We start from the raw sequence: 25,728 nt of genomic DNA, 5'->3' as shown, positions 1-25,728 counted from the left end.
CCGGTTAATCATGGACCCGGATGCCTCCGAGTAGCGGTCCACCTCAGACATCACGTATTCCGCCTCCCCTTTCGAGGACACGAAAATGGTGACATCGTCAGCGTACACTACTGTCCTCAGAGTGGCTTCCGACGCCGCTGGATCCATCCCGACTCCCGCCAACGGTCCACGATTGACCCTCTTAAGAAAGGGATCAATCGCGGACACGTATAAAAGCGGGCTCAAAGGAGAACCCTGGCGAACGCCAGACCCAACCTCAAAAGGGCAGCCAGACCAACCGTTCACAAGCGGGAAACTCTCCGCCCCCGCATACAAAATCTTTAACCAATCGACAAACCCCCCTGGTAGGCCATACTTCAGAAGGACCGACCAGAGGTACTCGTGGTTCACCCGATCAAATGCCTTTGCTTGATCTAAGGACAGCATGTACCCCCTCCAGTGGCCTGCCCTACTCTGTTCCACTGCCTCTCGGACACCGAGGACAGCACTAAAAGTGCTGCGGCCTGGAACTGAGCAATGCTGAGCCACCGAAAGAAGTCGAGGCGCGAACTTCACCAGCTTGTTAAACAGTATCTTGGCCAGAATCTTTCTGTCCATATTGAGAAGTGCTATGGGACGCCAGTTCTCAATACGGCTCGGATCTTTACCCTTTGACAGAAGGATCAGGGCTGACCTCCTCATTGACTGAGGCAGAGTGCCCGAGGATAGACACTCATTGAATACCTCAGTCAAGAGGGGACATAAAGAGTCCTTAAAGGTCTTATAAAACTCGGATGTTAAGCCATCCGGGCCTGGCGACTTCTTCAGAGCTAACCCTTCCACCGCCAGGATAACTTCCTCCTTCCTGATCACCTCTACCAAAACGTCAAAAGAGAGGTGAGCTTCTGACTCAGGGGTGATCTCAGCTAGGAAAGCCAACATCTTGTCCCGATCCAGATCCCTCTTCCCCAAGAGCCACGAGTAAAAGGATCTGATGACTTCCAGGATCCCTGATCTGGACCTGTTCAGAGACCCCGTACCATCAACCAGTCCTGTTATTAACTTACTCTTCCCTGACATCTTACAGTTTCTGTAGGGGTCGGGCGAGCGGTACCTCCCGAAGTCCCTCTCAAAAACCAAAGACGTGTGTCTATCATACTGGCACCTCTTGAGCAAAGATTTCACCCTGGAAATATCCTCTCGGCTACCTCCAGTCGAGACCAGATCTTCGAGTTTCCTCCTCAGACTCTGATACAGGCGATACCTGTCCAGAGACCTGAGGCTCGAGAGCTGGCGGAAGAACTTTGCAGCCCGGTCTTTGAATACCTCCCACCACTCTGACTTAGTGTCACAGAGATCCAGCAAAGCTACCTGATTCTGAAGAAAGTCCTCAAAGGATTGTCTCACCTTTGCTTCCTCCAGGACTCCCGCATTCAGCTTCCAGTAACCTCTTCCCATTTGGGGGGATTCTGAAATATTCAGAGAGAACATAATCAGACAGTGGTCGGAGAATTCTACCTCCACAACCCTTAAGGGCAAGAAAATAGCCTCCTCCTTCAAAAAAAACCTGTCTATTCTACAGTCGTGGCCTAAAGTTTTGAGAATGACACAAATATTAGTTTTCACAAAGTTTGCTGCTAAACTGCTTTTAGATCTTTGTTTCAGTTGTCTCTGTGATGTAGTGAAATATAATTACACGCACTTCATACGTTTCAAAGGCTTTTATCGACAATTACATGACATTTATGCAAAGAGTTAGTATTTGCAGTGTTGGCCCTTCTTTTTCAGGACCTTTGCAATTCGACTGGGCATGCTCTCAATCAACTTCTGGGCCAATTCCTGACTGATAGCAACCCATCCTTTCATAATCACTTCTTGGAGTTTGTCAGAATTAGTGGGTTTTTGTTTGTCCACCCGCCTCTTGAGGATTGACCACAAGTTCTCAATGGGATTAAGATCTGGGGAGTTTCCAGGCCATGGACCCAAAATGTCAACGTTTTGGTCCCCGAGCCACTTAGTTATCACTTTTGCCTTATGGCACGGTGCTCCATCGTGCTGTAAAATGCATTGTTCTTCACCAAACTGTTGTTGCATTGTTGGAAGAAGTTGCTGTTGGAGGGTGTTTTGGTACCATTCTTTATTCATGGCTGTGTTTTTGGGCAAAATTGTGAGTGAGCCTACTCCCTTGGATGAGAAGCAACCCCACACATGAATGGTCTCAGGATGCTTTACTGTTGGCATGACACAGGACGGATGGTAGCGCTCACCTTTTCTTCTCCGGACAAGCCTTTTTCCAGATGCCTCAAACAATCGGAAAGAGGCTTCATCTGAGAATATGACTTTGCCCCAGTCCTCAGCAGTCCATTCACCATACTTTCTGCAGAAGATCAATCTGTCCCTGAAGTTTTTTTTGGAGAAAAGTGGCTTCTTTGCTGCCCTTCTTGACACCAGGCCATCTTCCAAAAGTCTTCGCCTCACTGTGCGTGCAGATGCGCTCACACCTGCCTGCTGCCATTCCTGAGCAAGCTCTGCACTGGTGGCACTCCGATCCCGCAGCTGAATCCTCTTTAGGAGACGATCCTGGCGCTTGCTGGACTTTCTTGGATGCCCTGAAGCCTTCTTAACAAGAATTGAACCTCTTTCCTTGAAGTTCTTGATGATCCGATAAATTGTTGATTGAGGTGCAATCTTAGTAGCCACAATATCCTTGCCTGTGAAGCCATTTTTATGCAACGCAATGATGGCTGCACGCGTTTCTTTGCAGGTCACCATGGTTATCAATGGAAGAACAATGATTTCAAGCATCACCCTCCTTTTAACATGTCAAGTCTGCCATTTTAACCCAATCAGCCTGACATAAAGATCTCCAGCCTTGTGCTCGTCAACATTCTCACCTGAGTTAACAAGACGATTACTGAAATGATCTCAGCAGGTCCTTTAATGACAGCAATGAAATGCAGTGGAAAGGTTTTTTTGGGATTAAGTTAATTTTCATGGCAAAGAAGGACTATGCAATTCATCTGATCACTCTTCATAACATTCTGGAGTATATGCAAATTGCTATTCTAAAAACGTAAGCAGCAACTTTTCCAATTTCCAATATTTATGTAATTCTCAAAACTTTTGGCCACGACTGTAGACCTAATCCTATCTCCTCTATAGTAAGTGAAACCCCCGTGGTCTGGGGTGTGCCTGATGTGGACATCCACCAGACGAGCCTCACTAGCTATGCTATTTAAAGCTATACTATCATAAGCCAGCCGGTCTCTGGTGCCTCCCCTATCTTGGGACCTTATGATGGTGTTAAAGTCCCCACCAAAACCACTTGCCGGCTTGTAAAAAGGAAAGGCTTGATCCTCATAAAGAGACATTTCCTGTCCCACTTGGACTGGGGCCCATAGATATTGATTAGGCGCAGTTCCTGTCCCTTCATGAGGATATCCAAAATCAAACACCTCCCCATTTCTAGCTCAACCACCCGTCGGCATTCTACCGGTACGGTGAAAAGAACCGCCACTCCGCTATACGGCTCAGCCGCAAGAGACCAGAAGGAGGGCCCAGATCTCCACTCCCTCTTCGCCTTATGCACTTCTGCCAAGTTTGACAGTCTGGTCTCTTGCAAAAATAAAACATCAGCTTCAACTCGGCTGAAAAAATCAAAGGCTGTATAGCGAGCCGCATCCGATTTAATGCTGGCGACATTAATGGTCGCCAGTGTCAGCTGAGTGGGTACCGCCATACTTGGTGTTTAAGCTGAATGTCCTCCTTCCTTCCCAACCTTCTTACCCCTCCCGGGGCTGTCCTCTAAGGCGGCACAACCTCTTTTGAGAGAGACGGTGGTGTCCATTCCATCTGTCACCACCGCTCCCTCTTGCGTACCGCCCTTGCCTTTCTTAGTTCCGGGAATCGGGTTTTTCTCCTCTTCTGGGGACCTTACATCCACACCAGAGAGGGGCACGAGGCCTCCTGGAAGCCCTCCCACCTTCGCCCCTGGTACCCCACTTCCTACCTCCTCCCCGGATGAAGAGGAGGTGGAGGTCTCATCCAAAGTGAGATACCGGTTGGAGAGCTCATGAGGGGAGCCAGTTACGCCTTCCCTGGCTACTTTGGTCGGGCTCTTTTTCTTTTTTGAGTACCGTTTCCATCTGTTGGTATAGGACCCAGTCTCACTACCCTCTGCTGCGCTTTTGTAGTGCGAAGACTGGGTCCCATCGGCTCGGTCTAGTCTCTCGATTTCCGCACTTAGCTCCCTGTCTCCTAGGGTCTCCGAACTACGGGAGTCAGCCACTTGGGGAGGGGCAGACATCACCCCATTGTGGCGGGGTTCCCTCTGCTCCCTCTCCGCCTGGCGTCTCTCCCTCCGCCTCTGCCGGGACGGACCGCTCTTGGTCTTCACCGACCCCTTAACTCGACTGTCTCCGCCAGCACCCGCCTCAGCCGAAGGGACCTCCCGGCCCACTCCTGCGTGAGCTCGGGCCGCATTGACCTCTGAGAGGGGACAGCGACTAAATGGGTGTCCGAGCACAACACCCAAGTTGCACCTAATCTCCCCACAAGATGCGGCAAGGTGACCTGTCCCTCCACACAATGCGCACTTCTGCAGGGCTGCCACACTTGTGACAGAGCTTAGGCTGCCCCTGTAGAAAACAAGAATCCTATCCCGGCCGATGAAGGCAGAGGATGGAATGTGGGAAACTGTACTTCCCAGACATTTCAACTTCACATTGAAAGTCCAGGCTCCCGACCAAATGCCAAATTCGTCCAGGTTTTTGGATGGTACACCCTGGACGTCACCATACCTGCTTAGCCAGGTCAGAATATCAACGCAAGAAAGTGATTCGTTACGGGTCAAAACGGTCACTTTCTTGACGTTGTTCTGCCGGGTTATCGCCTGGGCGAAAAACCCCTTCCAATCCGGTAAGTTCTTCACCAGCTCATACCCGGACCAGAAAAGCTCTAGGCCCTCCGGCTGGGCAAAGCTGATGTCGAACTCCCTGGAACCATAGGGATGTATCAGGGCGAAGATTTCAGCCACCCTGAAACCCATCTCAAGCAGGAGCTCCACCACCCTTTTCCTTGTAGGGCAGGCATCATTGCTTCTCCACTTGAGACAGACTACATTCCGTCTGGTCCCAGGGCCGGTTCCTCTCGGAAAGCTCGCAGGCCGTGCCTGTCTATCCATAAGGATAGGTCCACTTTCTCACCCTCTACAGTCATTGAACTCTCTCCCCTTTTGAGGGCCTCCAGGTGTCGCCGTTGCAAGTCACCAACCGCGACTCCCAGGAATGAGGAAGCCAACGAGGATAGCCCCTCCCCCCCCACGGCCGCAGCCACACTGGCATAACTTCTGCCAGATGTTACGGCCGCAGGAGGGGCAACCGAACCGCCCCCCCCCCACTACACTAATACCAGATGCCACACCGGAGCCCTCCGGAGGGCGGACACCAGGAGCCGCAGCCACCACTTTTTCAGCGACGGTCCGCTGACTCCCAGCATCCAACCCACCTTTGGGACCAGATGCAGCACCTCCACCAACACCCCTTCCACCATCCTGCTCACATGCACCCTTTCTCCCTGCTGGGACAGCTGCTGCAGCAGGTGGTTTAACAGCAGGTGTCATATTATTTTCATTTATCCTGCTATCTCTCACTTTATTATTTACTTTATTATTATTACCCTTATTATTCCTACTGTTCTTACTGTACCCCCTGCTACCTTCATTGCCACTGGCCAAGCCCCCCCCGCCCTTAAGACCTGGGCTTTGACTACCACACTCCCCCCCTCCCCAGCACTTAATTCAGCGCTGGAGGAGGAGGCGGAGACAGAGGGGGCGTGTCCAGCGGCAATGTACCTGGCCACTTGCTCCGGCAAAATAAAACCTTTCTTCGTGGACCGGGGCGCTGCAGCCATATCTACCCCAGTCGCCCCGGCACCCAACTCTCCTGTACGCTGGCGCTTACTGCCAGCATCCACACTCTCAGCTTCAGAGACGCGTAAAGAAGCACGGCCGGGCACCCCCCCGGCCACGCCCACATGTGCGCCGACAGGAGGATGCCCGGACGGACCCCCAGCCATGCCCCCGTCACGTAACAGGCCACGTGCCGGCCACGCCCCCGCACCGCCCACCGCTGCCTCCTTTGATCCCCGCCGCACGTTTGCAGCTGCAGGCGGGGACCCAGAGATATCACCGCCCTGTGTAGGAGGGACGGTGACCTCATCATCACACCGCCCCAGCACCATCCTACACACCGGGACGGCAGGGAGGGCGGTAGCTAGAGCGGCGGACGAAGTGGCTGACAGGGCGGTGGGCGGGGCCTCCCGATTTTCCTGCCCACCCCCTCCACTTTCAATACATGGCTGCTGGTTCCCTCCTTCCACAGGCACCTCCTCCCTGCCTCCACATGCAAGGATGGCGTCCGGCGCCATTTTGGGCAGCACAATCTCCCCGCTCCTCCGCTCAGACACCACCCCAGATGCCGAGACAGGGAGTTTAGCGGGATACACGCCTGGTGAAGACTTTTCAGCCTCCACCAAGCGTGTATAGACCAAACGAGTCTGGATGTTTTCTTGCTTCTTTTTCTTTTTTTTCTTCTTGCCACCTCTCTCATCCTCGCCCTCGTTCAGTAGGTCTTCTCCAAAGGCAAAACCCTGAAGGTCCATCGCTGGCGATTCCAGCATTCGGATTTCTCTCAGCAAACCGGGCTCCTCACTGCTACTCTCCATGGCTGATGTCTCATCTGAAGATGGCAACGCAGGTAAGTGTATTTGCTCCTGCTCCGGCGGAATGCCACTGTATCCCTCCATCACTGGGGTTACCGGGAGGGCTGGTTCAGACTGCAAGGTTTGGGGGCCTGCTTGGGATGCCAGAGATTCGGAGTCCATTTCTAACTCCTCCTCCTCACTCTCTCGCACCCCCGCACGGCTCCCCTCCCCTCGCAGCCTCCATCTCCCTGAACTGATCCCCATTTACAAGTTTTTCCCTGAAGGGACCACTTCCCTCCAGTAATTGTTCTTGCTGCCTCAGAGAGGCCTCCAGGTCCTCTTTCAGGACCCTAATCTTCTCTCTTTGAATTAGGGGGGGGGCTTCTTTGAATTAGAGGAGATGGTGGATCTGGCCCTCGTCTCCTTCAACTCCTTCCTTACGGCTTTGAGGTGCCGTCCCAGCGCATCATATTCCCGTAGGTGGGTCGCTACACGAGAGCTGTAGGTGAGGGTGCTCTCTCCCTCCCACCGGGACCCCCATCCTACCTGGGACGACACCTCTCGGCCTCTTGCTGGTAGATCTTTCCTTCCTGACGTCCTTGGGTCCTCAGGGGGGACTTGGCTACCTCCGCGTCCAGTTGTTCTCACCCCCTCGCCGCCGTCGTTCAGGGAAGGTCGCCGCACGTCCATGCTCCCCTCCGACCCAAGCCGGGGAGCAGGGGCACCCTTGGGGGATGACATGGCCGCAGGACCCTGCCAAACTCCCTAGGGAGAGGCAGGGCCTGGGCTGGGGAGAGGTGGTAGAGAACTCCTCGCAGGTCTGGAACTCCTCCTGGGGAACAGATGGTAGGAAAATCCCCAGGAAGGCCTCTGCTTCGGATGTTCAGGAGCTCAAGTGAAACACCTCCTACTCTTTTTTTATTACATTTTATACAAAAATACAAAACCTTGCCATAGTAAAATACAAACACAACACAGCATTATACATGACGCATAAAACCCAAACTGGCCCAGCTTCATTCATACTCCTTTCTTTCTTCATAAATGCCTAAAGAAAAACTAAAAAGAAGTTAGTAACCAGACACAAAAACAAAAGGAAACTTAACCATCCGGTCTGACTGAAACCCTATATACAATATATACAATACCAAAGAAATAGAATAAAACAAAGCTAAAGAAATAGAATAAAACAAAAATAAAAGACAACTTGTCAAACAAAATGAATCCAATAATATTATTATTATTATTATTATTATTATTTATATATATATATATATATATATATATATTTTTTATTTTTTTTTTCATCACCTTTTTATAATAAATAACAGAATACACCTATAAGCATAGCTCACTTATCCTACTCTATCCCTAACAAAATTGATTATCTTCCACCTCCCCTAAATACCCAGGGCTGACCTCCGCCTCATGTCTGTTGCATGTCCGCATAGTCCGAGGCCAGCCCTCCACCACCACCCACATCCAGCCCCTCGCCCCATGTCCTCCCATGTCTGCATAGTCCAGGGCTGGATGCAGGCCTCCCAACACAAATTACCCCCCCCCCTTCCCCTGCCCACCCAACCTAACTACAACCCTCTTACCCTACTATAACACAAATTATACAATATATACAATATACACAATATTCCAATAATAACACCTACAAATAACAACATATAACAACATTAATGACATTACCCGAAGGCCTAGGTTCAGTTTACCTGAAACCCTTCTTCAAAAACTTTTTTCCTTTTCCAAAACAAAAATTCTAATGTGCCAGCATTAGCCCACCACCAGGAAGGAGTACTACTTGACTAAGGCACATCAAAGGTGAAGCCCCTCCAGAGGTAAGAAACTCCATCAGTACCCAGTCTTTCGCACTCAAGAGAACGGACCTTCCCCAGGTCACCTAGGATGTTCCTACATACCTCTTCCACAGGGAGGACTTTCTGTTGAGTGGTCACTAAACACCGTGCATTCCACGTGAAAAACCTAACCACTATGCTAACTAAAAACACAGTGCAAGGGTCCCTCTGTAACGAGCCCCTCCTCGCTCTATTCTGCTCTCACGGCACTCCCTGATGTGACCACAATATTTGCTGGCTCCGCCGTTGATGATCCGGCCTCAAACGACCGCTCGTGTCGTTTTAATTCTCACAGAACTAACATCAGTCAGGCTGTATGTGAGTTCAAACTGACAAATTCTTTATTGAATGCATCACATATATTTATAATGACAGTTGGAACACCTCTTTCAATTGGTAAATTGTAAAACCCCCTCTGATTGGCTATGCAAATGAGGTAAGCAGAGATTAGTTCAAGAGCTTGGCTGGGAGGCAGATGGGTGTGGCCATTGTCACAGAGAGAGTCAAACCATGACATTACCCCCCCTCCCGGCAAACAGTCCAACAGCCACAGTGGGACCCTCACCGGGTCAACTCGAGGATGTTGGAAAAGTAGTCTTTAGATTCCAGGTCCGTTTGCCGTGACAATCCATCCGCATTCCCGTTTTGAGGCCCTGGCCGATATTGTATGGTGAAATTGTAGGGTTGCAAAGCCAGGCTCCACCTTAGTAATCGGCCATTCTCTCCCGCCACACGGTTTAGCCATATCAAGGGATTGTGGTCCGTCATGACGGTAAAAGAGCGTCCATAGACGTAGGGCTGCAATTTCTTTAAAGCCCAGACTAAAGCCAAACATTCTTTTTCCACGGCAGCATATCCAACTTCACGGGGTAACAACTTGCGGCTGAGATACGCCACCGGGTGCTCCTTCCCATTGTCGCCAACTTGACTTAGTACGGCTCCCAGTCCGAACATGGAGGCGTCTGTATGTACGACAAAGCGTTTGTTAGGATCGGGTGCCGTCAGTATGGGAGCTTGTGTTAGGGTGGTTTTCAACTGTTGAAATGCTGTTTCGCACTCCGGGGACCACAGGACCTGTCTAGGGAGATTATTTTTGGTCAGGACCGTCAGTGGTTTGGCTATGTCACTATAGTGAGGTACAAACTTTCTGTAGTACCCGGCTGTCCCTAAAAATGCAAGTACCTGGGCCTTGGTTCTGGGAACTGGCCAGTTTAGGATGGCCTCGATTTTTGCAGGCTCCGGCCTCTGCTTCCCACATCCCACTCTATGTCCCAAATAATATACCTCAGACATCCCGATATTACACTTGTCTGGCTTCAGGGTCAGGCCTGCAACTCTGATTCTGTCTAGCACTATGCCCAGGTGTCTGAGATGCTCCTCCTATGTCTGGCTATAGATTGCGATGTCATCAAGATATGCGCATGCAAAATCCTGCAGACCACCGAGGAGTTGATCTATCATTCGTTGGAAGGTAGCCGGAGCATTTTTCATCCCGAATGGCATTACCCGGAACTGGTAAAGGCCAAACTGGGTGATGAAGGCCGACTTTGGAATAGCGGCCGCCTCCAGGGGAATCTGCCAATAACCCTTATACAGGTCAATAGTCGTCAGATAATGTCCCTGAGCTATTTTGTCCAACAATTCGTCCACTCGGGGCATGGGGTAGGCATCTGTCACAGTACAGTCATTCAGTCGCCTATAGTCCACACAAAATCGGGTCGTGCCATCCCGTTTTGGGACTAATACTACAGGGGAAGCCCAGGGGCTTGCTGATGGTTCGATCACCCCTAACTTAAGCATCTCCCTAATCTCTGCTCTCATCCCTTCTTGCACAGCTCCAGGAATCCTATAGGCTGATTGTCTCAGGGGTTTCTGCCCGAGGGTCTCCACCTTGTGCAATGCCAAGTGAGTGTATCCAGGGAGAGAATGGCCGATTACTAAGGTGGAGCCTGGCTTTGCAACCCTACAATTTCACCATACAATATCGGCCAGGGCCTCAAAACGGGAATGCGGATGGATTGTCACGGCAAACGGACCTGGAATCTTAAGACTACTTTTCCAACATCCTCGAGTTGACCCGGTGAGGGTCCCACTGTGGCTGTTGGACTGTTTCCCGGGAGGGGGGGTAATGTCATGGTTTGACTCTCTCTGTGACAATGGCCACACCCATCTGCCTCCCAGCCAAGCTCTTAAACTAATCTCTGCTTACCTCATTTGCATAGCCAATCAGAGGGGGTTTTACAATTTACCAATTGAAAGAGGTGTTCCAACTGTCATTATAAATATATGTGATGCATTCAATAAAGAATTTGTCAGCTTGAACTCACATACAGCCTGACTGATGTTAGTTCTGTGAGAATTAAAACGACACGAGCGGTCGTTTGAGGCCGGATCATCAACGGCGGAGCTAGCAAATATTGTGGTCACATCAGGGAGTGCCGTGAGAGCAGAATAAAGCGAGGAGGGGCTCGTTACACCCTCCTACTTTGTACATTCCATAGGCCCACTCCGCATAGGAGAGGTCGGCCAGCCTAGGCCAGCCGATGGAGGCTCCCACCCGTTTGTACACTTCTGAATTAAAGGGACACCGAAGCAGGAAGTGATCCATGCTTTCTAATGCAGAGCCACACTCCTCCCGGGGGCAACCCCTTTCCTCAGAGTTCCTATACTTCAGATTGTCCCTCACATACAGCTTCCCGTGAAAGCAGAGCCAAGTCAAGTCCCAATACTTCAAGGGGATCCTTGCTGAATTTAACAACTGCAACCACCCATCTAGATCCCGACTTGGGCAATCCTTAAGGGCCAGGGGCTTTTGGAAGCGGGTCAACAAGACCCTCTCGTCAAGGGATCTCCTTGACAGGGTTCTGATCTCCCTCACCTCCAAACCCCACCGGCGGATCACCTTCAGAGTCGGGGTGACATAAGCCGGGAGATATCCGTGCGGCGTACGCAAATCCTTCACACGCCCTCCAGTCTCCCATTGCTGGAAGAAAGGCCGAAACCAACCCCTGCAAGAGACTATCCATGGAGGAGCCCTCTCCTTCCAGAGGTCTGCTAGGTTGATCTTAACAAAGGTGTTCACAAGGAACACCACAGGGTTGACCATACCCAACCCCCCTAGTCTCCTCGTGCGATAAGTCACTTCCCTCTTGACTAGGTTCAGCCTATTCCCCCATAACAGTTGGAAGAACAGGCTGTAGACCCGAGTCCAGAGAGGCTCTGGCAGGATACATACACTGGCCAAATAGATCAGCAAAGGGAGAAGGTAAGTCTTGATCAGGCTCACCCTTTCCCTGAGGGTCAAGGACCAACCCTTCCACTAGTCGACCTTCTGAGCGGCGATCTTAAGCCTGCCATCCCAATTTTGAGTGGGGTAATCCCCATGACAAAAATGCACGCCTAAGATTTTAGCTGACGGCTGGGGCTCTGGAAGGGTGTCCGGGAGAACAAAAGATGGATCTCCGCCTCCCAGCCAGAGACTCTCACACTTATCCCGGGTGATCAACGACCCAGAAGCCTCCGAGTAGTGCCCCACCTCAGACATCACATATTCCGCCTCCTCTCTCGAGGACACGAAAATAGTGACATCGTCAGCGTACGCCACAACCCAAAGAGTGGCTTTTGGCTCCGCCGGATCCATCCTGACTCCCGCCAACGGTCCACGATGAAGCCTCTTTAGAAGAGGATCAATCACGAACACGTATAAAAGCGGGCTCAACGGACAACCCTGGCGGACTCCAGACCCGACATCAAAGGAATTGCCCGACCAACCATTCACCAGCGGAAAACTTTATGCCCCTGAGTATAAGATCTTTAACCAATTGACAAACCCCTCCGGCAGGCCATATCTCAGAAGGACCGACCAGAGGTACTCGTGAATAACCCGATCAAAGGCCTTTGCTTGATCCAAGGACAGCAAGTACCCCTTCCAGCCACCCGCCCTACTCTGCTCCACTGCCTCTCTGACACCGAGTACAGCACTAAAAGTGCTCCGGCCTGGAACAGAGCAATGTTGGGTGCCCGAAAGGAGCCGGGGTGCAAACTCCACCAACCGATTAAACAGTATCCTGGCCAGAATCTTCCTGTCCGTATTGAGAAGCGCTATGGGACGCCAATTCTCAATACGGCTCGGATCCTTACCTTTTGACAGAAGGATCAGGGCTGACCTCCTCATTGACTGAGGCAGAGTGCCCGAGGATAAACACTCATTGAATACCTCAGTCAAGAGGGGACATAAAGAGTCCTTAAAGGCCTTATAAAACTCGGATGTTAAGCCATCCGGGCCTAGCGACTTCTTCAGAGCTAACCCTTCCACCGCCAGGATAACTTCCTCCTTTCTAATCTCTTCTGTCAAAGCGCCAAGAGAGAGATGAGCTCCTGACTCAGGGATGGCCTCGGTCAGGAAAGCCGAAATCTTGTCCCGATCCAGATCCCTCCTCCCCAAGAGGTGCGAGTAGAAAGATCCGACGACTTCCAAGATCCCTGATCTGGACCGATTCAGAGATCCTGTACCATCAATCAGACCCGTCACCAGTTTACTCTTCACTGACATCTTACAGTTTCTGTAGGGGTCGGGCGAGCGGTACCTCCCGAAATCCCTCTCAAAAACCAAGGATGCGTGTCTATCATACTGGCACCTCTTAAGCAAGGATTTCACCCTGGAGGTCTCCTCTCGGCTACCCCCAGTCGAGACCAGATGTTCGAGTTTCCTCCTCAGACCCTGATACAAGCGGTACCTGTCCAGGGACCTGAGGCTCGAGAGCTGACGGAAGAATTGTGCTACCCGTTCTTTGAACATCTCCCACCACTCAGACTTAGTGTCACATAGGTCCAGCATATCTACCTGACTCTGAAGAAAGTCCTCAAAGGATTGTCTTACCTCTGCTTCCTCCAGGAGGGCCAAATTTAGCTTCCAATAACCCCTTCCCACTTGGGGGGACTCTGAAACATTCAAAGAAAACATAATTAGACAGTGATCGGAGAATTCCACTTCAACAACCTTTAAGGGTGAAAAAGTAGTCTCCTCCTTTAAAAAAAACCTGTCTATTCTAGACCTAGTCTAGCTACCTCGGAAGAAAGTGAACCCACCGTGACCTGGGGTGTGCCTAATGTGGACATCCACCAGGCGAGCCTCACTAGCTATGCTATTCAGGGCTATACTATCATAATCCAGCCGATCTTTGGCGCCTCCCCTATCTTGGGACCTCGTGATTGTATAGAAGTCACCGCCAAAGATCACCTGCCGACTCGTAAAAAGGAAGGGTTTTATCCTCATGAAGAGACTCTTCCGGTCCCACTTGGTTTGGGGACCATAGATGTTTATTAAATGAAGTTCCTGTCCCCTCATGAGGACATCTAAGATCAGGCACCTTCCCATTTCTAATTCGATCACCCGTCTGCTTTCTACTGGTGCGGTAAAAAGCACCGCCACTCCGCTATACGGCTCAGCCGCAAGAGACCAATATGATGGACCTAACCTCCACTCCTTTTTTGCTTTATGTATGGCCGCCAAATTTGGCAGCCTGGTCTCTTGCAAGAATAAAATGTCAGCTTCAATTCGGCTGAGAAAATCAAAGGCTGCGAATCTAGCCGCATCTGACTTGATACTGGCGACATTGATAGTCGCCAGAGTCAACGGAGTGAGTGCCGCCATAAAGGGTGATTAAGTTAGACGGCCTACCTCCTCCCCCTCCTTTTCTCCTCTAAGGTGGTCCGGTTTCTTTTGAGAGAGGTGGTGGTGTCCATCACATTGGTCACCCCCAACTCCCCCTCCGCACCACCCTTGTCGTTCCCATTTCCAATGGCTGGACCCGCCTCTACCCCTGAGGACCCTGCATCCCCACCAGGGAGAGGCGCGGGCCCTTCTTGAGGCTCCTTCTCTTGCCCCTCCGTCACCCCATCTTCAACCTCCTCCCCATCAGGAGTGGAGGCGGAGATCTCATCCAAGATGAGGTACCGGTTGGAAAGATCCAGGGGAAGAGAACCAGGATTGGAGAGATCCAGGGAGGAGCTGGCTTCACCTTCCCTGGCAACACTGGCCGGGCTAGATCTTATTTTGGTCGGACATTTCCTTTTATTTGGCTCTGTCGCATCCCCCTCTGACGCACTTTCGTAGCAGGAGGACAGAGACTCCTCGGAACGGGCTAGTCTCCTGAGTTCCTTATTCACCGCCGTTACCCCCAGGGTCTCAGTGCCAGGAGAGGCAGCCTCCTGGGAGGGAACAGACATCACCCCAGGACGGGGTTCCGTCCGTTCCCTCTCCATTTGACGCCTCTCATTCCGCCTCTGCTGGGACGGACTAACCTTCTTCTTCACTGACCCCTCTGCTCTACTACCTTCGCTAGTTTTACTCGCCTCGGCCGCGGCTGCCTCCCGGCCCACCTCTGCGTGTGCACGAGCCACGTTAGCAATAGAGCGAGGGCAACGGCTGAATGGATGGCCTAGCTCACCACACAGGTTACATCTAATCTGTTTACAAGATGCAGCTAGGTGACCCTCACCCCCACACAATGCGCACTTCTGCACTTGGCAGCTGGCACTAAAGTGTGAAGGGCTGCCGCACTTGTAACACAGCTTAGGCTGTCCCCTGTAGAACACCATGATTCTATCCTTTCCGAGAAAAGCAGAAGATGGTATGTGGGAAACTGACCCCCCGGAACGCTTCAACTTCATCTGAAACGTCCAGGCACCCGACCAGATGCCGTACTCGTCTAGTTTCTTACTAGGAAGACCCTGGACTTCCCCGTACCTGCTCAACCACGTTAAGATGTCTATACAAGAAAGTGACTCATTACGGGTCAAAACAGTCACCTTCTTGACCTCACTCTGCCGGGTTATCGCTTGCACGAAAAACCCTTTCCAATCCGGCAGGTCCTTTGCCAGCTCATACCCAGACCAGAAGAGCTCAAGGCCCTCGGGCCGGGCAAAGCTGACATCGAACTCCCGGGTACCAAACGGATGTATCAGGGCAAAGATATCACACGCCCTGATGCCCATCTGAAAGAGAAGCTCCGCCACCCTTTTCCTGGTAGGGCAGGCTTCATCGCCTCTCCACTTCAGACAGACAACATTCCGTCTGGTCGTCCCGGGGCCGGTTGTAGGTGAGGACCAGGTGGTCTCGCTCGAAACTTGCTCTCGGAAGGCACGCAGGCCATGCCTGTCTACCCAAAAGGACAGATCTACCTGCTGCCCCCCTACCATAATGGAACTTTCCCCTCTCCTTAAAGCCTCTAGAAGTTGCCGCTGCAAGTTACCGTCACCAGTATTTGGAAATGAGGAGGACAATGGAGGACGACCCCCCCCCCCCCCGCAGCCCCCGCCACGCTGGCATAACTCCTGCCAGGTGTCACGGACGCAGGAGGGGCAGTCAGACCGGGCCCACCCTCCCCCACCAAACTACCTACCACCTGTGATGCACTAGATCCCCCCGGGGGGGTGACACGAGGGGGGCCAGCCACTTTCCCAGCGGCTGGTCTAACCCCCGTACCCGCCAGGCCGCCAGGGCCCAACGCCTCAGTCCCAACAAGGTCCCTGACCTCACACGACCCAGGGGCAGCAGGGACTGCGAGGGCACCGACCAGCGCACCAGTAACTTTTCCAGCTACCGGCGCTCTGCCAGCCACCACCCCCACAGCCCCCCCGACCGCGGGCACAGCAGAGGGCGCAACTGAGGACTCCAACACCACCAAATCTGGGGGTCCCTCCACGCACACCGCTGGGCCAGTTGGGACCTTAGAACTAACAGTGACATCATCAACAGTGACATCATTAACAGTGACATCATTAACAGTGACATCATTAACATCATTAACAATAACATCATTACCAGCGATACCTTCCTTATTCTTCATGCCTTCCCCCTGACTACCCGTAGCCCCCAAGACCTGCGCCCGGACCACCACAGGCCCCCCGCCCCCGATGCTTAATTCGTCGCCGGAAGAGAGGGTAGAGACAGAGGAAAGGTACCCCGTGGCCACATACCTGTCTACCCCGCCAGGGGAAACATATCCTTTTTTAATTTTCTTTTCTTCTGAGGGCTGCTGCTTTGCAGCACCACTGTCCCCAGCAGTCCCGATCATATTGACACTATCTCCCGGGTCCGCCACCCCACTCACCTCCCCTGAAGCGCCGCCCCCGGCCACCGATACAGTTACTCCAGTGGGCGGGGCCACAGGGGCCGCGAGACCGGCGGCACCCGGGAGACTATCCATAACATCAATAGCCTCCCCTACCAATTCAGCCTCATGAGGGCTGCCCTCAGTAAGTCCTCCAATCTCTGGAGCACAGGATTTCGCGACGATCTTCTCCTTCGCACACATACTTCCGGAGGCACCTTTGGCCACGCCCTCCGACACGCTTTCCCTCATGCCCCCTGGTCCACCCCCGGCTCCAGCAGCGTCGCTCCCCGCCACCAATACCTTAGCACTGGTGGGCGGGGCCGCGGGCACAGCGGAGGCAGTGGCACCAGAGGGAGCAGCAGGAGCTCGGGTATGGGGGGAGTCAGGACGCGCACCCGCCTCAGCGGCAACCACCCCACTCCACCGCAGATCCACAGCGCACTGACTCAGTGTACCGGAGACCGCGGCAGCAGTGGGCGTGGCCAACCGCTGCACCGGAGCGCTCCCTCCTCCCCCCCCCTCTCTCGATGCTATCTTCTTTTCCACGCCACCTTCGCTACCAGCGAGGATGGCGTCCGGCGCCATCTTAAGTCTTTTGCTCTCCCCGCCTCTACGTCCCGATCCCACTTCAGAGACCGGGACTGGGAGGTTGACGGGGTCTGCGCCCTGAGCCGACTTTGCAGCCGGCCCAGAGCGCATTTGGTAAGGAACGAAAATCATTTTGGTCTCACCCACACTGTCTTTCTTCTTCTTTTCCTTTGTCCTTCCCCTCTTGGGACCAGCCTCGTCTGTCAACAATTCGTCCCCAAAGACCATGTTGTCCATGTGCACCCTTGGGGACTCCAGCATTCTAATCTGCTCCATCAGCTGCCCCCCCCACACCACTGCTCTCACCGTCGGTGTCCTCATCATCTGAGCTAGTGGGGGGCAGGCTGACTTGCTCCGGCAGCAACGAAGACCCAACAGACGAGGTCCTCCTGGCCCCGGATTCCTCCTCCTCCTCTGCATCCGATATTTCCATCTCCGTTTTTTTGCCACCCGCCATCTCTGCAAACCGCGCCTCATTCAGGAGTTTTTCCTGGAAAAGCCCGCCGTTTGAAAGGATGCAAGCCCTCCTCTCTTCCAGCTTGGTTACCTCTGCCTTGAGTTTTTTAATTCTGGCGGAGATCTCCGGGCGACGGCTTCTAGAGGCTCTGTCCGCCTTGAACCTCTCCACCTTCAGCTCCTCCCGGAGCCCTTTCAAGGTCTTACCAAGGTCCTCGTACTCCCTGAGGTATGCCAGGATGCGGGAGCCAAAGGTGGTAGCTGGCTCACCGGGCTTCATCTCGCCCCACCCAGCGACCGCTGGCCCTGGCTTCCCTCCAGGAGCACTCACCCCTCTCTTGCCGCAGATGGACATGGCTTCTGTGGAGCTCTTTTCACTCCCTGGGGTTGCAGGGGCTCCACAGACTTCATACCTGCCAGATCTTCCAGGCCCCAGGGAGGCTGATGATGATGATGATGATGATGCTGAGGCCGGTAGTTCACCTCCCCTACTCCCCGCCGGCCTACCCCGGGAAGCAGGATCCTGGGCCTTGCCTGAGCGTGAGCTCATGGCCCAGGTCCCTACCAGCTCCCTAGGGAGAGGCAGGGCCTGGGCTGGGGAGAGGTGGAAAAAACTCCCCACAAGTCTGGAACTCCTCCTGGGGAGCAGGTGTTAAGAAACTCCCCAGAGAGGCCTGCACTGGAAGTTTCAGGAGCTCAACAGACATACCTCCTCTCACTGTGGCTGCTGGCACCAGACTTGCCCTCCATTAGATCCTCGTTAAAGGATTTAAAGTGTACTCATTCCAATTACAGGGCCTTCGAAGAGTCCTGTATTGTTTTTTTTCGTCACTACCTCCCCGAGTCGGGAGTGGGTAATTTGCGCGCCTGCTGCCTTCCTTGGATGTGGTAGCAGTTTCTCAGGCTCCCTCTCCGGAATCGAACCCAGATTCCCCGTTACCCGTGGTCACCATGGTAGGCGCAGAAAGTACCATCGAAAGTTGATAGGGCAGACATCCGAATGGATCGTCGCCGTCACGGGGACGTGCGATCGGCCTGAGGTTATCTAGAGTCACCAAAGCGGCCGGGGAGAGCGGCGGCGGGCGGGAATCGGGGAGGCCGAGACCACCCCCGCCCGCGGGCCCCGCCGCGCCCGGGCCCCCGGATTGGTTTTGGTCTGATAAATGCACGCATCCCTGGGGGTCAGCGCTCGTCGTCATGTATTAGCTCTAGAATTAGCACAGTTATCCAAGTAACGGTTGGAGCGATCAAAGGAACCATAACTGATTTAATGAGCCATTCGCAGTTTCACTGTACCGGCCGTGCGTACTTACACGTGCATGGCTTAATCTTTGAGACAAGCATATGCTACTGGCAGGATCAACCAGGTAGGCGACGGAGCGAGGAGGGTGGTTTCCCGGAGAAACCTGCCCCCCGGTGCGGAGAGGGAGGAGGAGGCGGACGGAAAGATCCGGAGTCTGACCGAACGCCCCTGAAGGGCCGAGCGCGGCCCTCTTCCTCCCCCTCCTAGCCGCTGAGAGCAGAGGAGAAGACGAGGGCGGTGGGGGTGAGAGGGAAGGAGGTGTATCCAGAGGACGAGGAGAAGAAGCCCCCAGGGCCGAGGCCCGGGGACGGGTCGCCTGCCTCTCGAGCTCCTTGTCTACCCGCTTCAACCCTGTAGTCTCTCTTCTCTGGCATAACGCAGGGCTATATGCGGCATGGATGATCCCACACCCCGTCAGCCAGCCCCCACGGGCGAGGTCCCTCGGAAGGCACAGGTCACCCTGCCGTGGGTCGCCAAAAAGTGGATCGCACGGCTGCACAAGCCAGCCGGCGAGGAACCCGACAGCAGAGAAGATGTTCTGCAGCCGCATGGGAAACACCGTGGACATGGATCGACTCAGGTTACTGGAGAGTGTCAGAGGGCAGACACCCCACGCATCCCTTAGGCCCAAAACAACTCGGGTGACTGGGGAGCAGCGGAGAGCATACAACCCACGCAATCCCTTAGGCCCTTGAAGGTCCTCCCATGGTGAGACCACACGACTTTAGAAACATTTTTTCTGGAAGCCCGGGTTTACGGATGTCGACCGCAGAGATAATGTGCCGCAGCCACACAGAGAACACCACAGGAATGGGAAAACCAAGGTTACTGGGCAGTGTCAGCCGCAAGACACCCCACGCATCCCGTAGGCCCAAAACAAATCGGGTGACTGGGGAGCAGCAGAAGGGCATACAACCAACACATTCCCTTAGGCCCCGGAAGGTCCTCCCATGGTGAGACCACGCAACGTCAGACACATTTTTCTGCCAGCCCAGGTGTCCGGTTGTCGACTGCACAGAAAATATGCCTCCGCCGCACGGGGAACGCCGCAGAGACGGAACAAACCAGGTTACTGGGGAGTGACAGAGGGCAGACACCCCATGCATCCCTTAGGCCCGAGGCAAATCGGGTGACTGGGGAGCAGCGGAGGGCATACAACCCACGCATTCCTTAGGCCCGGAAGGCCCTCCCGTGGTGAGACCGCACGGTTTCAAACACATTTTTCTGCCCGTTCAGATGTTCGGGTATCGACCGCAGAGAAGATGTGCCGCCGCACAGGGCACACCACAGGGATGGAACAACTCAGGTTACTGGGGAGAGGCAGAGGGCAGACACCACCACACATCCCTTAGGCCCAAAATAAATCGGGTGACTGGGGATCAGCGGAGGGCATACAACCCACACATCCCTAAGGCCCAGGAGATCCTCCCATGGTGAGACCGCACGACTTCAGACACCTTTTTCTGCCCGTTCGGAGTGAGCTCAACAGGACAGCCAGAGAGGATCCCCCCAAGCACCCACCACCAGCAGGAGCTGGGTAGGGGGTTGCATGGATGAGGGGACCGCCACGAGCGCCGCGACACATAGCGTCTAACCCGGGCTAGAAGGGAGAGCGGACACGCTCGCCATATGCCGGCACGGACTCCAAAGTCCGGCCGAGCGAGGGTCCCTACCCGACGGGTCACGACAAGCCAAATCGATCAAGGGTGGAGAAAGACTCCTTGCCCAGCCCCTGGAACTGCTGCTGGGGTGAGACAGCCAGGTTCGTTCTCATAGCTGGTTCTCTCGCTCAAACCGACAAAGTCTACCTTCTCTTGCCGGCAGGAGGAGCGAGGCACTCCTGCCCAGGCCCCTCGAACTGCCGGTGGGATGCGCCCACCCAGTTCGCTCCCCAGGGCCTCTCTACCTTCTTCCGGGAGGTGTTGGAAAGTACCCCCCCTTTTCATGTCACATGCCTCTGAGACCGAGGTGTGTCGAGCCGTCATGCCCAGCCCCTGGAACTGCTGCTGGGGAGAGACAGCCAGGTTCGATCTCATAGCTGGTTCTCTTTCTCAAAACGGACACCCCTATGGAAGTTCAGCCCGGCGGCCCCCTCTCAAGCTAGGGATCCCAGACTTGCAGGGATGGTAGAGGGGGACTTGGGCTCCAAGAGGAGACCTCAAGCGTGTTTGTACCACCTTCCCTCCGGAAATGGCAGAGGGTCAAAGTTAGACCTTGTTACCCGATTACACTTCCATAAGCCTGGGGACATTTTTCACAAAGTCCCACTCCTTCATGGAAGTTGCCCCCAGCGGCTTCCCTCGGAGCTAGGAAGCCGAGACTTGCAGGGAAGGTAGAGGGGGACTTGGGCTCCTTTCCTGGGTAGACATTTCCAAAAATCACCCCCTTCTGTGGAAGTCTTCCCTCCCAGCCGACACATCGGATGTCATGGAACTTATGGTGGGATCAAAACACTCTGCCCACCCCCCAGGGTCTCTCTACCTTCTTCCGGGAGGTGTTGGAAAGTACCCCCCCATTTCACGTCACATGCCTCTGAGACCGAGTTGTGTCGAGCCGTCCTGCCCAGCCCCTGGAACTGCTGCTGGGGAGAGATGGCCAGGTTCGCTCTCATAGCTGGTTTTCTCGCTCAAACCATCAAATGATACCTTCTCTTGCCGGCAGCAGGAGTGTGGGACTCCTGCCCAGGCCCCTGGAACTGTCAGTGGGATGCGAACACCCAGTTCACCCCCCTGGAGCCTCTCTACCTACTTCTCGGCCCCCTTAGGGGCTAGGAAGCCGAGACTTGAAGGGCTTGTAGAGGGGGACTTGTGCTCCGAGATGAGGGGACCGCCACGACACACTGCATCGAACCCGGGCTAGAAGGGAGAGGAGACACTCTCGCCATATGCCGGCACGGACTCCAAAGTCCGGCCGAGCGATGGTCCCTATCCGCCGGGTCGCGACATGCCAAATCGATCTAGGGTGGAGGAGGTTCGCACAGACAACAAGATCTGAGGGTGGAGAAAGCAGGGGGAGGAGTGGGGGACTCCTACCCAGGCCCCTGGAACTGCTGGTGGGATGAGACCACCCAGTTCGCCCCCCGAGGCCTATCTCCCTTCTTCCAAGGGGTGTGCGAGACTTGACTCCCATGCCATGATACACCACCTCTGTGGATCAGGAGAGGCCTATCATCGTGCCCAGCCTCTGGAACTGCTGGTGGGATGAGAACACCCAGTTAGCCCCCTGAGGCCTATCTCCCTTCTTCCAAGGGGTGTGCGAGACTTGACTCCCATGCCATGATACACCACCTCTGTGAACCAGGAGAGGCCTATCATCATGCCCAGCCTCTGGAACTGATGACCTGAGCCAACTTCATTTGAGATAGAAAAATAGTTTATTTCATTTACACATACATATTAATCACTGCTACTTGAAGTGTTGGGCAGACATTTCATCTCCCTCTCCACCATGTTGATTTCCTCCTGGGGGGCAGCGGCAGATGGGGTCTGAAAGGAATCCATGTACTTTATTATGTCAAAACCAATTGTGCCTTTTGCTGAAGTTTCGTTTCTCTGTTAGGAACTAACTCTGATTGCTTTGGAAATAATTGTTGTAAGGTTTCTATTCTCTGTAACCCTGAATCTTATCTCTTTGGCACTACTCCCGGACAATATTCCTAATATGGAAGTTCTGTTTTTGTTTCTATTTCTCTGACTGTAGAATGAAACGTGTTAATATGATAGGTTAAATACATAACTTACGATGATATGCTAATAAAAAGGGTAAAGCCCCCTCTATATAACCTGTGTGCATTAAAAATAAACCTCAGAGTGTTCATTCAGTACATCACTGTTGTGTCTTTCATTACCTACTGAGTGAAGCGCTCTCCTGACGTCAGAAAGGGACTCAAACCAAGCCGATACTAGAAGTTTAGTGCCAGGGGTACCAAGTGGGACGTTGAGATTCCTATCAGTTTGGGGGCTTGTGTGGGATCGGGAAGGTTTTCCTCGGGTTCGGTAAGAAAGACATCTGTTATTGTCCTCTGGCCGATCCGAGAACCACGTCTCGATCTAGTAAGTAGAACCTACAACTTCTAGTATAATTACTGTATCAGGGATACAGGGAACAGACTCCGGAAGTCTGGGGGAGTGACCCGGGGACTCCGGGAGTCCGCCGTGAGGATCACTCAGAGAAAATATAGTGCGCACTACATAATATTGTCTCAGGGAGACAAGGATGGAGCTTGGTTTGACTCTTTTAAAGTTATTTTAAAGTATAAGATTATTAGAGTTGAGATAAGGATACTGATGTCCGGGTGGTAAGTGTACGGACTGAAGTTCACTAATTGCATAGAGTTTTAAGGACATTGCATTGTTGTTTTACTGTGTTGCGGAGGTCTGCAATACGCCCCACCCCCGGCTAGGAGCAATCCGTTGATCCAGGGATAGGTGAACACAAGCGGCAGACCAAAGCAACAAATTATATGTTTGATGAAACACTCTGATATTTTCTGATCAGACCTGAGTCCTTTGCCTAGTTGACAGCATTAATTTGTCGAATCCTTAACGCTTCAGTACAGCCAGTCCTAGGAAAGTAGCATCATTAAAATATCAGATGGAATGGGGTCACAAGGGTCTAAAACAAATCATCCCAAATCTGAGACGGGAGAAACATGCAAAGTTTATGTTGCACGGTGTAGTCCCACAAATTACTTCCTAGTTAACCCATGGGTGGATAACTTAGCTGGATGGACTGAGTTCATGCAAGCTGCTAGCCCCTTTTCCCAGGGACGGCGATAATAGCCAGTACCACATGGACATGATAAAGGGTCTTTGTCTGGGAGACAAAGAAACATGGCCACATTTTGACCATGACCCGTCCTAGGATATGGATTACATGATACAAAGGGGTAGGGAATCCTGCAGAGTAAGTGATGTTATATGTGTAAATATTATTATAGAAGACAAAAATTGTTCAATAATTTTCTTTCCCCAGCAGTGTAATGTGAGAATCCAGCTTTTAACAAGAGTTATTATATATGTACAACATTAACTAAGAACACCTGACATATAAAATGATTTGGGTTTAACAAAATATTTGTTTGATTATAACATGTATATTGTCTTACAGCGACAGACCATCAGCAATTCTGTGTGTGGTGTGGCTATCTGTTTACCGGAAAGCTGTGTTTGTCTGTGCTGCAAGTTTTGGGATGAAACAAAGACAATTGTGTGATTAGGTTGGAAGACAAATGATTCAGTGGAATGTGAATGGGTGTGGCTCTGAGTTGTAGTGGAGTTGAAAGTGTGAAAGAGCCCTAATGGATGCTTTAGCAGAGCTGTGTGTGTAATTCAGTTTTTATGTGTAAGGGCGTGGTTATGAGCTGTTTTGTGAAGATGAGTACATGAAATGTATATGAATGTGTATGGAGTACGATATTTGTTTTCATATAATATGCGCATTGAGAATTTTATTTTTCTTGGAAGTTTTTGGTTTTTTATTGGTGCCAAAAGCATTGATCAAGCTGTACATTTCTTTTTTAATCAAAGTTAATGAAAAGTTTCTTATGGGCCCTTTGTGTGTTCATGTCTGTATTTTTCAGATCTGTTTGTTTCAATGTTTGAAGTTATGTGTTACATGTTAAGTGTTGTGCTTCACATCAGAGCTCTGTCCTCATGGACAGCTGGGACACTAATGACAGACAGAAGGTGGACCACAGCGTCCGACTAAAAGGGGTGGACTTAGATGACTCAGAGTAGGATTCATGGTAGATAGCAGTGCAACCTCAAGTGTGTTAAGTTAAGATTTGTTCATTAATCTTGACTTACAAGTGTCAGCCAAAAATCAGGGCATAAGAGTACACTCAGATCTCATTCCAATCTCTACACCAGTGCCACTGATTGTTGCAAACATGCAGAACCACCCAGAACTTAACAACATTAACCCTGCATTATGGTCTTCAAATGAATATGACACAGGATTCATAGATTGCACACCTTACAAAGCTACTGTAAAACCAGGTGTCATTTCAGTGTTCCAGAAACAATACCTACTGCCAAAAGAGAAACTTGATGGACTTAGGCCAATGATAAAATAATTCCTACAAAAGGGAATCCTGGAAGAGGTGATTTCACCCTACAGCACGCCCGTGAATCCAGTGACAAAGGCAGATGGTGCTACCCGCTTTGTACAGGATTTAAGGGCCATCAACAACATCATTGTGCCTATAGCCCCTGTTGTACCTGACATCACTCAATTACTATCTGCCATTCCAGCAGACGCTGTTTGGTTCAGTGTGATATATCTGAAAAATGCATTCTTTTCTATCCCAGTTGACAAGAAGACCAGACTAATTTTTGCTTTTTCCTTTGACAGATCTCAACTGACCTGGGGCAGAATGCCCTAGGGATGTGCTGATTCACCTGTAGTGTACAGCATAGTCCTCCAAGCCACGTTAAAACCATGTTTCCCTCCCCCCAAGGTTCTGTGTTGTTGCAATACGTGGATGATTTACTGTTGTGCAGTATGTCAGTGGAGGCCAACATTGAGGATGGTATATCACTGTTACAATGGTTGTTTGAATGTGGACACAAAGTGTCATTAGGGAAAATGCAATGCTGTAAACAGCAAGTCGAATATTTGGGGTTTGTCCTCAAAAGGGGGAAAGGAGGATCAGTCCAGGGAGAGTTCAGTCTGTAGCGGGCTTGGTCACCCCACTCTCCAAGAAGGAAATGCTATC

At 52.2% G+C, this 25,728-nt stretch overlaps 1 long non-coding RNA gene across 1 annotated transcript in view; it reads left to right on the top strand.

Moving 5' to 3' along the window:
• Positions 1 to 12,987, top strand: part of LOC120977127 — an 18,330-nt gene extending 5,343 nt beyond the window's left edge. Inside the window, exons 2-4 of the long non-coding RNA XR_005773827.1 lie at positions 4,180 to 4,184; positions 7,004 to 7,015; positions 12,976 to 12,987. This is a non-coding gene — a long non-coding RNA (uncharacterized LOC120977127). The remainder of the gene's footprint in view (positions 1 to 4,179; positions 4,185 to 7,003; positions 7,016 to 12,975) is intronic.
• Positions 12,988 to 25,728: the final 12,741 nt, after the last annotated feature.

The sequence above is a fragment of the Bufo bufo genome, chromosome 1 (genome assembly GCF_905171765.1).
Source record: "Bufo bufo chromosome 1, aBufBuf1.1, whole genome shotgun sequence".
Lineage (NCBI taxonomy): Eukaryota > Metazoa > Chordata > Amphibia > Anura > Bufonidae > Bufo > Bufo bufo.
The sequence above is the reverse complement of the archived record's forward strand: the minus strand, read 5'-3'. Positions and strand labels throughout refer to the sequence as shown.